Below are 18091 nucleotides of genomic sequence, written 5' to 3' on the forward strand. Positions count from 1 at the left end.
TAAAAATAAAAACACAAACCAAAAAAAAAAGAGAGAGAGAGAGAGAGAGAGAGAGAGAAAATTAAAAAAAATAAAAACACGTCCAAGGTGGGGGGGGGCGGGGGCTGAGTGGCTCAGTGGGTTGAGTTTCTGACTTTGGCTCATGTCATGATCTCACAATTCATGGATTCGAGCTCCACATCAGGCTCTGTGCTGACAGCTCACAGCCTGGAGCCTGCTGTGGATTCTGTGTGTCTCTCTCTCTCTGCCCCTCCCTCACTCATGCCCTGTGCCTCTCAAAAAAAACCCAAAAACTGTTAAGGTAGTGAATCTTATGTGTGTTTTGCCACAATGTTTAAAAAATTTTGCAAAAGAGAGAGAGAGAGAGACAGACAGACAGACAGACAGACCACTACAATAAGCCACACAATAAGCATGAAACCCCTAACTAAAACTTTAATTGGTTGAAGGGCAAGAAGCAATAACTGATGGAGTCACGGACCCCTCCTCACAGTGAGGGCTACAAACCCAACAGGGCACAACTAACTCAACTGTTAGCTAGAGTGGATCACTTCAGATATTTTTAGTAACATATTCATAGAGCCCATGAATTTATTTATGTAATAAATAATTGTTGTATACTTACTGTGTGCTAGGCAGTGTAAGACCCCAGGATAACAAATAGCTACTATCCCTCTGAATTTCTAGAAGTGCACAGGAAAGATAACGGGTCTTTCCACATTTATAGGTTTGTGCCCTTTAATTATTCTTACCTAGTTGAGTCCAGGGAGCACGTCCCATTCCCAACTTGTTTTCTTAGCCAATGTTTGGACTTGGCTGTTGCCAACATTTTATTTTGATAAAGAAAGATAAAGATCCTTTCAATTACCATCAATTTGGAAAAGGAATAAAACTCTAACATACAAACAATAGTCTAACACTAGACATAATTTTAAAATAAAGAATGATATAGGCACCTAAATGACTCAGTTAAGTGCCCAACTCTTGGTTCTGGCTCAGGTTAAGATCTCATGGTTCGTGAGATTGAGCCCCAAGCTGGGCTTGGTGCTGACAGTGTGGAGCCTGCTTGGGATTCTCTCTCACTCTCTCTCTCAATCTCTCTCTCTCTCTCTCTGTTGATCCCTATCTCTCTCTCTCTCAAAATAAACATTTAAAAAATGAAATAAAGAACAATCTAATAAATATATTTAGTTTTAACTCTGCACATTATTTTTTCTTTTGCCATGAAACAAAATTATCTTCAAGAGCATTCCCTCTCCTTTGGACATTCCTCTGGATTAGCAATAAGATACCACCGGACTTAGGTACAACCAAATCCTCAAAAATCTGAGCCAGATTATCTCTACCTTCTTTGTAGTAACAAATGGCTTCGTGGGTTCCCACTTTGGCTGTCTTTGAACATTAATACCTATAAATAATAAATATAAATAATAATACCTATTAAATACCCAGAGGCTTCTGCCTGACCTCTAACAATCCTTATAGCCATTAAATGAGAAATTCAATTCAGACTCCAATAACAGGCTAAGTACTAGAAATAAAAAGTCCTTTCACTATAGGATGGTGATATTATCTATTATCCAAACTGGGACACTTCCAACGAAAGGGGGTTCTGTTAATACTTATGCCAGAAAATCTGACCCATGCAAAGTAAGACATATGGTTACCCTACTTAAGGAGCTCACGAGTTAGTAAGTATCATGATCAAATTGTGAAAACTCATAGGAAAAGACAATTCACTTGGGGGAACAGGAAGTCTGAGGGTGGTGATCCGGGGACACTTTCTAGAAAAAGTAAGGTTTTAATTAAACTTTATAGAACTAGTAGGGTCTCAACCCTGGGGGAAAATGAGAAGTATGCTTCAAGAAAACAAAGCAGAGAAGAGCTCATTAAAATATTGGATGGACCTCAAGGGTGTCCTGCTAAGTGAAATAAGTCAGGCGGAGAAGGACAGATATCATATGTTTGCATTCACAGGTCTAACAGGAGAAATCTAACAGAGGACCATAGGGAGGGGAAGGGGGGAAGAGAGTTGGGGAGAGAGAGGGACACAAATCATGAGAGACTATTGAATACTGAGAAGGAACTGAGGGCTGAAGGGGGAGGGGGGGAAAGAGGGTGATGGTCATGGAGGGGGGCACTTGTGGAGAGAAGCACTGGGTGTTATATGGAAACCAATTTGACGATAAACTATTAAATAAAAAAACAGAGCAAAAAAAATATATATATATATTGGTTGCAGAGACACCTGGGTGGCTCAGTCAGTTAAGAGTCCAACTTTGGCTCAAGTCACGATCTCATGATTTGAAGTTTCAAGCCCCACATCAGGCTCTGTGTTGCCAGCTCAGAGCCTAGAGCCTGCTTCAAATTCTGTGTCTCCCTCTCTCTCACTTTCTGCCCTTCCCCTGCTCTCTCTCTCAAAAATAAATAAACATTAAAGAGTAAATAAAATAAAATAAAAAATTGGTTGTAATTCTAATATTGCCAATTATAGTCGAAAATATGAAGGGTTTATAAAATAAATATTTGTCATGATTCTTTAACTTTATGGAGCTTGTCATTTAAAAAAAACTGTAAACACAATTTTTTTAAAGGTGAAATAATGGATGAGGCTTCTCTCTAGACTATAGAATACATACATAAGGCCTAGATATGAAAAAAATACCAGATAAAAAAGGAGGTTAAGGGAGGAAGAATGAAAGACAATTTACCAGTATAATTCAGCAGGGTTCTTAACCTCCAAAAACTTCCAACATGATAGCTTTCTGAGTTCCAGAGAGAGTCCAAGGACAAATGTATGGCAGATGATGTGACAGATTCAAGGACCATATTAGGGGCTGTTGCTTTGTAGTTCTGGAGTCACTAACAGAAGACAAAGCTCATCTGGTTTATAAAATATCTCAGGGTGTGTGTGTGTGTGTGTGTGTGTGTGTGTGTGTGTGTGTGTTTTGATTTTTTGGTTGTTTTGTTGCTGCTGTTGCTGTTTACATCATGATGTGTTACTTCTGGAACTCAATGTGTGGGTGTCTCCCAACCCACTCCCAGGGTTGCATATTTGAATGAAATTTATTTAAGACACCTTCTCCCATTGCAATATCTATAACCTTCTCCCAGATTCAGCTTCTTCCCATCATCATGACACCCAGAACTTTATCAGGTCAGAGTCAGCCTGCCACAAAGCCCTTTACTTTCAATTCCTTTTGCTAATTTTCATCATCTCTCAATTTTTAGCTAAGCATCATGGCAGCTGGTCCTTACATCCAGTGTCACGAAATCACGTAAATGCAAAACTACATAAATTCTACATATTAACTAGGGCAGTCTTCCAAAGTATGTCTCATTGGCTACCTATCCCAGAACTACTTGAGTAGTACTTACTAAAATACAGATTTCCAAGCCTCATTTCAAACCATTATTTCAGAAGCTTAAAAGTTGAGTCCTGGAAATTTGCATTTTCAGCAAATTCTATGGATATTTTGCCTCCATACTCCTGCTATTAAGATATGAGGTTTGAAATAACTCCTGTTTCTATTTGTCCTACCTTAACAACTAGAAGTAAGAAGGCAGAAGCATTCCTCCAAAGGAACTAAGGAAACGCTATCTCAAAGGTAACAACCAGAGATATGTGGGAAACTAGTAAATGGCATCATCTAGATTGGTAACTTACCCAGCTGCAAAAGACTCACAGACTAAAAATATTTTGAGAGATCCTAACATTTTGTAATTGAAAGGTGTACAGGAGTCATTTAGTGAAACCTTAACTCCACCTCCATATTAAAACAGGAAATCAAGGATTATGGACTTCAGTTATTATCTATTATTTTATTTATTTTGAAATAGAAGATTTTTGCTTGCTTTTTCAAGAATCATACATAATAATGACATATATAAAATAAATGCATTTTTCCAGAATAGCCAGTCTAACTATCCACCAAGGGAGTATAATCATAGCAGGCCTAATTTATTTTGCTATAATTTAATCCAATTATCTAAACTCCAAATGTGAAAGAAAAAAGAATTTATGTGAATAAATGGTTCAGTCTCACAGTTATAAATAGGTTAGGATGTGTCAATCATCCCATGCCCTCAGAAGGCAATGAAGACACAATTTGAAATGTCATGCTTTTGCCTGCTGTGAGCCACATGAAGGGTACTGAATTTTAAACATATTTGTATGCTTAATAAATACAGATTCTTCTACACACATGCCACATAAGTGCAAGTACATTTTTCTTATTTCTGTGTTATGTTTACAGAACCGTCTAACATGACTCAAATCACAAATCACCATAAAAATGAGCTTTTTTTCATATGGAACATGCCCCACAGAAATAAACACATGACCTAAAGCTAAGCGGATTTAACCAAGACTGTCCGCCAGAAAGCCACAAAATTCAATCTTCAGCAAGAGAGGGAAAGTAGTCTTTTTTTCAGGGCATGTAACTAAAAATGTGTTTTCATTGGTAAAATAAAGTTGTTAATCACATCTTGTTATAATCACTCCAACACCTGCTTCTCTCTCCTTGCTCTCAATCCAAGTTTCCATTTCACTGAAAAATTAGATACAATCCTAAAAGAATGTCCACAAATTCTGACCACAAGTTCTGTACTTATAAATCCTGCCTTTTCGCCTTTAACAGGAATGAGCTATCCATTCTCCTCAGAAAGGCCAAGCTCTCCAGACACACTAAACTTTAATCCTCTTATCTTCTCAACAGAAATCTCTCCAGTGACTACTTCTTCCACATTCTCAATGGTTTTTCCTCTCTACTAGATTATTCCTATGGGCATATAAAAATCTGCAATATTGCACATCAAAGAAAAGGAAGGAAGAGAAGAGAAGGTAAGGAGGGCATGCAGGGGAGAGGAGAGAAGAAAGAAGTGAAGAAAAAAACTCCCATGTCCCTCTCCTGCCTCTCTGGTTACCTAAGAGATAGGCCTGACCTTGTCAACACTAACCTTCTTTAGTCTCCCAGAAAAGAATCTGTTGTCCTACAGAACCCCCATGGAAACTAGGGGGCTAGTACTTTCTATAATTAATCCTGGTCAACCGGAAACTTGAGGCCCAGCCTTGTGAGCTGTTAAGGTAGGGATTTAAGGAAGCAGCCTGGAGTCAAAGTATCACTGTGGTCCCAGATAACACCAGGAGAGGAGCTGGTGCCACCTCAAATCCCCACAGCCTCACGTCAAAGTAGTTCAGGAACAGAACACTCAGCCTGCTAGATCTCTATGTATTGTCCTAAATGCATCGGACAGTGGGGGCTCAAGCTTCTGATACTGGTCCTGCCCTGTGAGTTTCCCCCAAACAAACACTGCTCCCACAGCCCTGGTGTGTATGCTGTCTGGCCATTCCCCCAACATGGTTGGAATGAAAATTTCATTCTATTGATAGCAAACCTCCTCAGTAATTATATATACTGTTATCTATTTTTTTTATTATCTTTTCATCCCATTCCAGAAAGACCCTGTCTCTGTCATTCGTTTGAACAACTCACAAGATGTTCAGTGACTCCCAGCTACCATCTTAGTCCTTATTTTACTAAGGCCTGTCCATAACTTTTGACTCCAGGCATCCCTCCCTCCGTCCAGAAGCAGCTACTTCACTTGGCCTCTGAAGCATCATTCTTTCTTGTTTCTGTTTGGATCCCACTATCTCACCTCTCAGACTTCACTGCTCACCCTCCAACCCCTAACCTTCAGCTCGCAGAAATTCCCTAGCTAAACTTACTCCCAAAATGATCCCTTCCAGTTTCCTGTCTTTAATGGAATTAAATGTTAAATTAATGCCAATGATTCCCAAATTCACATGGCCAGCCATGACCTCTCTCGGAACTAAAAACTAAATACTAAACCCTCCAAAGTCCAAACTCAGTATCTTTGCTTGCTTTACTTCACGCTCCACATCGAAGCCATCAGGAAATTCTGTCCCCTCTAACTCCAAAATATGGCAAACATGTATTCACGTTCACATCCTCTATTTTTCTCACTCAGATCCAAGCCTCTGTCTCCAGCAGAGCCTGGAATTGAACTAGCTCACTACAAAGTCTCTCCAGTTTGACACCCTTGCAGTTGTTCTTATACCAGCCAGACTTAGCCCTTTCAATGAAAATAAGATCAGGTCACTTTTGTCTTATGACTTTGCACTAGCTTCCTATCTCTCTCAGAGTGAAAGTCAAAGTCATACAAAGCCTCCAAGGCTTTATAAGAGCTGAATCCACCCACGTCCTTGCTGATGTCGGCTATCCTCCCAGCCACAGAGGCTTCCTTGCAGTCTCTCGGACACACCCCACACCTGACTTCAGGACTTTTGACCTTGCTCTTCCTTCTGCCTGGAGCACTCTTTCAACAAATACCTACCTGGCTGATTCACAGCTTCTTTAAGTCTCCGGAGCGACTTGCCTTAACACAACGTATAAAATGCACTGGTGTCTTCTATTACCTCTATCACTTTCTATCATCTTCTATACTCTGCTCTGTCTTTTCTTTCTATCATATTTATTGCTACTTGACATATAATATTTTCATTTTTATTTATTATTTATTTTTATTTGAGAGAGAGAGAGAGAGCACAAGCAGGGGGAAAGGAGCAGAGAGAGAATCTAAAGCGGGCTCTATGCTTAGCACGGAGCCCAACACAGTACTCAACACAGTACCCTGGGATCACGACTTGAGTCAAATCAAGAATCAGATTCTCAACTAACTGAGCCACCCAGGCACCCCTCTATTAACATTTTTAAATTATGAATATTTCTCTTTCAAAATGGAAACTCCATTAAGACAAAGATTTTATTTTCTTTGCTCTCTAGTGTACTCCCAGAGCTGAGGGAAATACCAGCCTTACTGTAGATGATTATTGTGTTTGTTGAATGAATAAATATATAAATTTGAAACAATGAACAAATTAAACTATGTTTATTCATATTTCAATCACAGTTTGACTAAAATTATAATTATTTCGTATCCCAATGAAAGGCTTTTAATAGTCATGCAAGAGATTACTTTGAGATTTCATTTCCCAAACTAAATCTCTACTCTTGGGTCACTATTTTCAAACAACCTTTCAGCCCTTTTGAAAGAACCCTACATAGATTATTATTTACTCTTTTTATTTTTTCATAACATTCTCAAAGATCAAGTAAGAAACACATGTCAAAGCAATTTCTCCCTGTTTCTTCTGATTAAAATCAATATTCTCCCTGCTCTTAACAGCAGTAAAAATCAACACAACAGTTTTTGTTAACTCAATAGAATGTCAAGCGATTTCTTAGTGTATTGTTACCAGCAGGGATATCAACAGAAGACTACCAACGGCCTATAATCATTGCTGTTTTTATTATCTACAAAATGTCATGTGTGCATATGGCATTTTACAAAACAACACAGTGAAAACAAGGCTCCTATCTCAAGCAGCTTAGAGCTTATTTAGTCAAAGAACTAAAGAATGGGGAGCCAAAATTTAAAAGAAGGGTCTGTTGTTGTGAGAAAAGAATATGATTGATCCAAGTGTTTAGGGCAGGGCGGTAAGTCTCATTCCTTACGTGAGTGTATTGCTTGATTCTGCTCTTCGGATCACAAACAACAGCCATAACTCTAATTGCCTTTCTCCAAATACTGAGCCTGTTAGTCATAAAGAAGAGAGCTCAGAATATATCCATCAGCGAAAACATTGTTAGAAATGTCCAACAGTAATATAAAGCCACATCTCACCTACCAGTGCTAGCAACATATTGTAATATTCTATTATCTAAAGAAAACTGATCTTTCCCAAGAACTCCCATGAAAACTACCTTGAACTTGGTTTGATGGTGAATTTCTAAGTTTATATAATTTAAAACATCTGATTAAAGATATTTACAATAGGGGTTATTTGTAATAGTTAATACTAACTTATTTCAATTACTAAGAAAGGATTGTACAGATACATTAAAATGTGCAGTAAAAGGACTAAATACAGTAACAAAAAAATGGAAGCAATCTTAATGTCCAAAACATGGTTTAAAAGGACTATAATCTATAACACATTATACTAAAGAATACCACTCAGTCATTAAAAATGGAGCTTTGGGTCTATATTGATTGTTACAGAAAGGTGTTTCTTTTTTTTTTAATTACAAAGCAGCATGTGTTCAATGGTCCTACTTTGACATAAATATATGTATACACACACACACTTACACACATTTATATACTCACATTCTCCATACATATGAATGTGAACACAGAGAAGGTGGAAAATAGCAAGAATGTGACAGAAAGAAGATGAAGGGCAGAGAAGCAAAATAAATGACAGAGAAGGCCTTACAGAAAAGAGTGGAGAAAAGCATGTTAAAAGAGGGAAATTTCAATGAAGAGAGAAATAGGATAACCCAAATAGGGCCACCAATGACACCCACAGAATGAGGTGCACAGACTGAATCACACCCACACAGAATCATAGAGACAGGATAAAGTATGAAAGGTCAAATACTAAAAAGGTTAACAGTGATTAAGTCTGAATGGAGAAGTTATAGTTTTCACTATACTTTTCTATATCACTTGATTTTGTACTGTGAAAAGGTACACCTTTAATAATCAAAAATAATAAAATAAAAACTACTTACAAAAGAAGTTGGAACTCAAGAGTGAAATGGACACATTTCAAATGTAGAAATAAACAAATAAAATTCTCAAAATTTTAAGTGCTAAAACTTAATTCAGTCTTTATTTACTCAATAATGTATCTCAGGGTAGTTAAAAGGAAAACCACAGAGACTCTCTTCCAAGTTCTTAATTTATTCTATAAGACCCAGTGTGTGCCAACAAAAAAGTTATTTCTCATTCAGAATATCATTTCCATATGAAAACAGCACATACATATTTGTATTTCATCTTTTCTTTAAACCTCAGAACTTCAAAGCCTTCAGGCAATCGGAACATATCTAAGTAGGAACAAAGGTAATCACCATCATGTCATCCAAAATCAGATACAGAAGGAAGTTTTTCAGAGAGAAACAGAATTCTTGATCAGAATTATATAGTTCTTAAAAGTCACTTCAGAGACAGATCCAAATGTAAGAAAAGTTTGCAAAGGTGGCACACAATTTTTGCTTTAGAAAAGATCAGAAAAGATATACAACTTCAGCAAATCATAAAATAAGTCACTCGGTATGCCCAAGAGTAATGAAAAATAGACTGTTTTTAATTCACCAAATTGTGATTTTTAATGCATTCAGCAAATAATTCATTGGTCTGAAAAACCAAGCTAAAGACGATCATTTTTTAGTATAAAAAACACTGGTATATAAGTTTTATTTCTCAGTTTAAAAATCAGTAACTTTTACTTCACTAGAGAAAACGAAAATCAGTAGTATAGTAAAAACTAATAATTTTCTACTTAAATAAATGTATCATATAAACATAGCTATGTGCATTAATAATAATAACAATGTATGTCAGATTTTCAACATGAAACAAACACAATGCTTAGAGGATTACAGATTAGAGTTTTCATTACTACCAAAATTTTTAATAAACTTCATTTAAAAACATGTTATTCTAAATATATTAATTCCAAATACATAAGGAGAATAACTATGAGTCATAGGATTTTATTGGTAAATACTATTTACAGAAATCATAATAATTCTCTTAAGCTACATCACTCACAAAATTGGTCCTTGATTAAAATATGTCAGTGGTATATCATTGCCTCCAAAATAAAATTCTAGAATTAAGCACTTTCCATGATTTTCCAACCATCTACTTTTCCTTAACTTGAATCATGAGATTTATTCATTGTATTTTGGGTTTTGTTTTTTTTTTTTGCCATTCACATACATGTTTATTGCCATCTAAGCTGAACTATATTCCCAACAATCAAGTAGATGTATAATATATATGTAATGTTGTGGATGTATAAAGTACACGTTATACATAAATGTGATATACACATTGTATATGATAGAAAGAGAGCTATAAAAAATCAGAGGTCCCAGGGCATACTATATCAGAGAACCTGATTTAGAAAATTGAGTGTATCCGAAATAAAATGTAAAAAAAATGCTGATGTACCAAGTTTGTTAAAGGACTTTGGAAACTTCTAGTCACATCCCTTAGCTACACCACCTCATAGTGTTACACTGCACTTTGCACTTTTCAGTACTTCATATAAATTAACCTAATTGATATATGCCCCATTCCATCCCAGTATCTTTCTACTGCCACTTCTCAGCATATTCTGTGTCTTGATGATTGTTATCTTAATGTTTACTTATTTATTTTGATGGCAGGGAAGGAGCAGAGAGAGAGGGAGAGGGAATGTCAAGTAGGCTGCGTGCTGTCACAATAGAGCCTGATGTGAGCCTCAATCCCAGGATCCGTAAGATCATGACCCGAGCTGAAACCAAGAGTTGGACACTTAACCAAATGAGCCACCCAGGCACTCCTCTATGTCTCCTTTGAACTCTACTTATTTTATATACAAAATACATTGACACAATTCTATATAGGGTCTTGAAGGACCCTGTGAATGTCTTTATGTACCTGTGCATACTCTCCTTAACTAATGAAGTGGAGATGTTATTTTATACATCACAGTCATCTTTCCTCTCCTGTAGCTCTGCACCTTCTTGCGCATCCCAAACCACCCCTTCCCTTCTCCGTCTCTCTAGCATTATCTCATAGCTGATCTTCCTCTTAATTTTTTTCCCAGTTCTGGAGCTCCCAATGATATATACCCCTCACCTCCTTGGTTGCTTTACAGGGTGTTCTCATCCCCAAAGTTACATAAAAACAGAAGTCTACTCTTAAGATAGGGCTTTTCTTAAAACTCCTTTGAATGGAAGCTGCCCTTGTGCTCATGACACACATATACCCAGGAAAGGAGCTAGCATTTGTATTTTCTTGGTTTCCCATGGGCGCTTCCAAATCAATTCCACCCAAGTGTGAAGAAAACATTTCTCCTTTGATTGGAAATCATCAGATACTCTAACGTCTCCCCTTTCCAATGATGCCACTTCAAAATTATTGCACATTTCTTGCAGATGTTAGCATCTGGGCCACTCAGATTACTTCCAGCTTTTATCCAGAGGGACACCAATACCAATGGAGAGCCTCATAATCTCTTGACCTGTTCAATTGCTATTACCTTACTCCTCTTCAATATTTCTCTTCCTAGACTATATAATGAACCTCATCATCTAGTCAGAAGTCTTCTATCTCTGAAAAAAGGAGTTCAACAGCTGACTTTCTGGTCACATTATCTTAAATAGCGTGGTCCCCAAGTCTTGGCTCCACTGCAGACTTTTTCTCTGATGTTTTCTCTTAGGGAAATCTCAATCCTGTCCATAGATTCAACTTCTTCCTTATTTCCTGATAATCACTAAATCTCTTTCTAATTCAGCTTGCTCCCCTAAACTACAAGTCTATATGGTTAGCTCTGCTGTAAATTTCTATTATGTTGCTTTATAAACACCTTAAACTAATAATCAAAGCCTCAATTTCTTCATCTGTCCTCTCATACATGCTCCTTTCTTCTAGGTTCCAGTTTATCAGAATAACAATGCGAGCATCTACCAGGTAACCGAATACCTGAGAGAATCATCCCAGATGTACCTGTCACTCGGCCACACAGCTATCAAGTTCTGTGCATTTTGTCAAACAAATCTCTCTATTTTTTATCGTCACTACCTCTCCTCTGAATCTAGGACCTAAGCCCTCACCTTTTCAATTACAATAACTTCCAAACTCAATGATTCTAAAATTTGTTTATAAAAGAATCACTTGCTTGCATGTTTAAAATGCATATTTTTGTGTCCCTTGTTCAGAAATACTTTTCAGTAGCCTGGAATCTTCATTATTAACAAATTACTTTAACCTTTGCAGGTGATTCCAATCCTGGTGACCCATTTAATCACACTTTGGGAAGCATTGAACTATCGATCTCTTCTATTTCTTTTTCATTCCATTCTCCCATTGGTGACAAAACGACATCTTGTTATATTCAGAGATCATATCGCCGATTCTTCCGGGTATTTGTGTTAATCAAGAGCCTTCAGTTACAAATGGCAAAAGCCTAATTCAAATTAGCTTAAATTTAAAAACATACCATGCAAATTTGTTTGTGTAAAAAACAAAAGAAAGGAAGATAGAATTTGTCTGTAGATACCAAAAAGAAAGCTCTCAAGCACTGTAAAGAAATTATTTTTCTCTCTTATTTCCCCTTCTCTCTGTAGGTTACTTCACTCTCCCAGACCAGTTTCTCTAGAAAGCAGTCAATCAATGGCTAAGAATTGTAACTTATACTTTAATGATCTTGACTTAGAAATGAAACAAGCATCCTCAAACCATAATTAGGATAACCCACAGAAGTATTCTGACCAACTCAATGTGGATCATGAGCCCATCTTTGGAAAAGTTATTCGAATGGAGTGGCTAGGACAATGATTTCTGCAGCAGTAACAGAAGTCCACACCTCTACCATTCAAAGCCCATGGCTAAATCTGCAAAAGGAGTAATTCCCCCAAAGAAAGTGAGTATTGGTCTCTGAAGAAGAAAGAGTATTGAACAAGCAAAACATTAGTTTCTCATGAGGTTAAAATCTTAACCTCTCTATGGGGCAGGAAGATCCTTCAAAATCTGGTCCCTACAATTGTCCTTCGTGCAACTCTATGCTCCAGTCAGGCTGCCTTAAGAGTGCCTGATGCTATTTCCTACTCAGTACGTCCCCAAATACAATGGAATCAAGAACAAAAATGAACCATTGGGACCTCATCAAGATAAAAAGCTCCTGCAATGCAAAGGAAACAATAAAGAAAGCTAACAGGCAACTGACAGAATGGGAAAAGATAGTTGCAAATGGCATATTGGATAAAGGGCTGGTATCCAAAATCTACAAGGATCTCACCAAACTCCATATCTGAAAAATGAATAATCTAGTGAAGAAATGGGCAGAGGACATGAATAGACACTTCTCCAAAGAGGGCATCCAGATGGCCAACAGACACATGAAATGATGATCAGCATCACTCATCATCAGGGAAATATAAACCAAAACCACACCGAGATACCACCTCATGCCAGTTAGAGTGGCTAAAATGAACAAATCAAGAAACTATAGATGCTGGCAAAGATGTGGAGACATGGGTACCCTCCTATACTTGGTGCGAATGTAAATGGGTACAGCAGTTCTGGAAAACAGTGTGGATGTTCCTCAAAAAATTATCAGTAGAACTCCCCTATGACTCAGCAACAGCACTGCTGGGGATTTACACAAAGGATACAGAAGTGCTGATGCATAGGGGCACATCTACCCCAATGTTCATAGCGGCACTTTCTACAATAGTCAAATCATAGAAAGTGCCTAAATTCCAACAACTGATGAACGGATCAAGAAGACATGGTTTACATATAGAGTGGAATACTACATGGCAATGAGAAAGAATGAAATCTGGCCACTCATAGCAACGTGGATAGACCTCAAAGGTGTCGTGCTAAGTGAAGTAAGCCAGGCAGAGAAGGACAGAAACCATAAATTTTCACTCATAGGTCTAACAGGAAAAACTTGGGGCGCCTGGGTGGCTCAGTCAGTTAAACGTCCAGCTTCAGCTCAGGTCATGATCTCATGGTTCGTGGGTTCAAGCCCCATGTCAGGCTCTGTGCTAAAAGCTAGCTCAGGGCCTGGAGCCTTCTTCAGATTCTGTAGCTCCCTCTTTCTCTGACCCTCCCCTGCTTGCGCTGTGTCTGTCTCTCAAAAATAAATAAAAAACAGAAAAATTAAAAAAAATAACAGGAGAAACTTAACAGAGGACCATTGGGAGGGGAAGGGGGGAAAGAGTTAGGGAGGGGAAGGGAGGCAAAACATGAGAGACTCTTGAATACTAAAAACAAACTGAAGGCTGAAGGGGGAGGGGGAAAAGGGAAGGAGGGTGATGGTTATGGAGGAGGGCACTTGTGGGGAAGAGCACTGGGTGTTATATGGAAACCAACTTGACAATAAACTATTAAAAATAAAAGAGCTCCTGCTGCTATAACTCCACTGTACCCTACCTGTATCTCCTCCATGGCACTTACCACACTGAGTCCTATTTCTTTGAGAGAAGAGGTTGTGGTTATGTCTGAATCCCTGGAAAATCACAAGACATCTTCATCTTTATAATTTTAGGGCCTTGAAAAGTGTTTGGCTAAAATATGTGCCCTGTAATTAATCAATATTTGTGTACTTATTATATAAATTCTAAATATAGAAGCAAAATGCTGGGATCTCTGACCCAGAGTCCAAAATTAGTGATTTGAATTGGGAAAATTCTTTCTTTGCCTGCCAGGTCAGTGAAGACATTAACTCCCAGATCCTGCTTCAAAGCTGCAGTTAGAAAAGATATGTTCCTGGCATCCCAAAGTAGAACACTGAGTTTTCTCATTATAAATATAATTACATAGAAAGCTTAATTTCTAAAACAGCATTCACACGGTAATATTTTGGGCATGTTATATAATAAATTTTCATGTTTGTGCCCAGAAGCTAACATTATTTCTATGATGGTAAAAGAGTATGCTTTAAGTCACAACTAAACATCAAATCTCTGAACATAATATTCCACAAACTGAGAATTTTCTTTTGAATGTATTTTATTTAGCTATACTTGTGAATTCTCTTAGCATATCAAAATTGTAATTATAATATATATTACTCTTAAGAAGAATATGATCCACTCCAAAACATTTCTTCCTTACTAGGTAACTGCTTTAGGTAGTCACCATCTATATGAACAACATAGGCATTGTCTACTTTCCTTCTAGTCACTTATAGACAGAGCCAATTGATGCCTACTGAATACCAAATAAAGCATCATTCAAGTGACTTGTTGATGGAGATTCCAAGAATCATTGTTCTTATCATTTATTACTATCATAAGTGCTTCTACTGGTATGTCAGGATTCTCCAGAGAAACCAAACAAGTAGAAAATATATAAAAAGAGATTGATTTTAAGGACCTGGCTTATGCAATTGTCGGACCTGACAAGTCCAAAATTCATAGGGCAGGAAAGCAAGCTGGAAACTCAGATATGAGTTGATGCTGTGGTTTTCACAGAATTTCTTCCTCTTTGGGAGACCCCAGTTTTTCTTCTTAATGCCTTCGATTGATTGACTGAAGACCATACACATTATTAAGGGTAATCTCCTTTACCTAAAGTTTGTAGATGTTAACCACCTCTATAACACGCTTTCACAGAAACATGTACATGAATGTTTGATTAAATAACTGGATACCAGAACCTCATCACATGGACACATAAAAATAACCATCACAGAGATGTCAGGGTGGCTCAGTTGGTTATGCATCATCCAACTCCTGATCTTGGCTCAGGACCAGGTCGTGATCTCACATTTGTTGATTTCGAGCTCTGCATTGGGCTCTGTACTGATGGTATGGAGCCTGCTCGGGATTCTGTCTTTCTTTCTCACCAACCCTCCTCAGTGTGTGCACTGGCGCGCGCCCTCTCTCTCACTCTCGCTCTTTCTCTCTCTCTCTCTCTCAAAATAAATAAACTTAAAAAAAAAAGAAACTATCCATCGCACTTATCTATAGGACATACATCTGGCAACATTTCAGTATTAGCTTTTGGCCCTCAGGGGTACTAATTTTGAAGTACTGAGAACCAAGATAGATTTCTTCTGTCTTAATTCTTTGTAGGTTAACCTGGCTTTTTCCCTAATGAACTTCAGTTTTTAGTCACTAGAGACCTTGCAACTTCAGCGAAAAGAACAAAAGAACTACATAAAGTAGTGTTCAGTCAGATTGCTGAATACAAGGGAGGAGGAAGAGAAGGAAGAGACAAAGATGAAGATTAGGAAGACGTTAAAGACAACGGCTGTGTGGAAGAAGAACAAGAAAGAAGTGGAGGAGGATTCTGAGGAACAGGAATGGAAAGGAGGAGAAACTGGATACCTTAGGAAAGAATAAAGGACTTCAAAATGTGTATTTATATATTATCTCTCCCTCATATATATACATATGAATTTAAAAAGTCTAACACAGCACTACAAAGAGCACAGGAGCCATTAAATTTGGACTCTGATCCAAATACCCCAGTCAGTCATAGTCCAGACCCATAAATCAGAAACTGTCTTTATTCTCTGCACCATGTTTACTTGATGGCGGTGATGGCAGTATGAGCCTGTGTCTGAGTTTGAGTGGGGAGCTCCCTAAGTCCAAAGGTAAACAAAGGGCGCTTTTTCTTTAAAATCACCTCACATCTGTTGGGATGGTTACTGTAAAAATAGTAATTAATAATAATAATAATAATAATAATAATAATAATAATAATAAAGTGTTGGTGAGCATGTGGAGAAAATCAGAATCCTTGTGCACTCCCGCTGGGAATGTAAAGCCGTGCAACAGCCATGGAAAATAGCACTGAGGTTCCTTAAAATATTAAAACCTTCATGTGATCCAGCAATCCCACTCCTGGGTATATGGAATTGAAATCAAGATCTTGAAAAGAGATATCTGTACTCCCATGTATACTGCAGTATTTTTCACAATAGCTGAGATATGGAAACAACTGAAATGTGCATTGAAGGGTGAGTAGAAAAAGAAAATGTACATATGAGAAAATATTATTCAGCCTTAAAAAGGAAAGAAACCCTGCCTGCCATATGCCACAAGATGAACCAAACTGTCTGTATGCTAAGTAAAATAAGCCAATCATAAATGAACAAATACTGCATGATCCATATACATTAGGCACCTAAAATTGTCAAATTCATAAAAATAGAAAGTAGAATAGTGGTTACCAGGGATGAAGGGAGAGTTAAATGGAGAATTGTTCTCTAGTGGGTGTGAAGTTTCAGTTATGCAAGCTGAATAAGTTCTAGAGATCTGCCATACAACATTAGTGCCTGTAGTTAACAATACCACATGATACATTTTTGTTCAGGGGGTAGACCTCAGGTTAAGTGTTCTTAACACACACACACACACACACACACACACACACACACACACACACACATACACAAAGAAACAAAGCCAAACCATGTATTTTTAAATGTGCTAAAGTAGAAATGACACATGCATTGAAAACATCAAAATGTTATTTGAATCAAAATAAGACTAGTTAAAAAAAAAAAGACAGTTTACTCTGGTTCCCATTTTTCATTCTAGAGATATAAACTTGGACAAGATACAGCCTCTGTGCTTCATTCAGGGCTCTCCACTGATAAATCCGAAGGAAAAACTGATCCATTACATTCATTCATTCAGCAAACATGTATTGAGTGACCCAGTACAAGTGTTCACTGTATTAGGTGTCACGCAGTAAGGAAATATAATGTACCTGTAATCAAGAAGCCTATAATCTAGTGGTGCAGACTGCAGGTAAGCAGCTAAACATTTCACAAGGGAAAATGGAATAAGTGCTGCAAGTAGAGGTAAAAGCAAACTGCTGCCAGAGCACAAAGGAAATGGCACTTAAAATGGAAAAGGACAGACTTCAAGGAAGAGTTTTCACAGAGCCCTTATGGAAAATCCTTGTCAATTTCCAGAGACTGTGGCGTAGTTGATGGGTTTACTGGGAACTGAGTGTGCATGTGCAGAGGGTGAAACTGCACAGCACGTTCTGGGAATAGTAAATACGCTGATGTGATAAGGATACGCAGCCAGTAGTCGCCCCAGTGCACCTCATCTCCACGATGTGGTTAGATGTTCATTGTCCACAGTTACCTACCCACATACCTGTACTTTCCCTTGAGCCTGATCATCCTGAGAGGCAGATAATTTTATTTTCTTCTAAAATGTTTTCTCACAAACATAGTATAGTGATACACCATCTTATAGGCAATATTCCCCATAAACACATGTTCTCATGGAAACACACAAAACTATCCACAAGGTACAAGGACAAATGGCAAAAACTCAGACTTCTCTTCACTCTATGTCTCTAAGTCTCTCTCTTCACCTAGAAGTAAAGCAAGTCTGCATAGGGTCTGGAGGTCCGTGTGAAGCACGCAACAGTACAAGGAGAGTAAGCAGGTAGAAATGTGAAAGGGAGTATTCTAGAAAGAGATTTAAAATGACCAAGAAATATGGATTTTAATAAAGAACAACAACAA

The sequence above is a fragment of the Suricata suricatta genome, chromosome 2 (assembly GCF_006229205.1).
Source record: "Suricata suricatta isolate VVHF042 chromosome 2, meerkat_22Aug2017_6uvM2_HiC, whole genome shotgun sequence".
NCBI lineage: Eukaryota > Metazoa > Chordata > Mammalia > Carnivora > Herpestidae > Suricata > Suricata suricatta.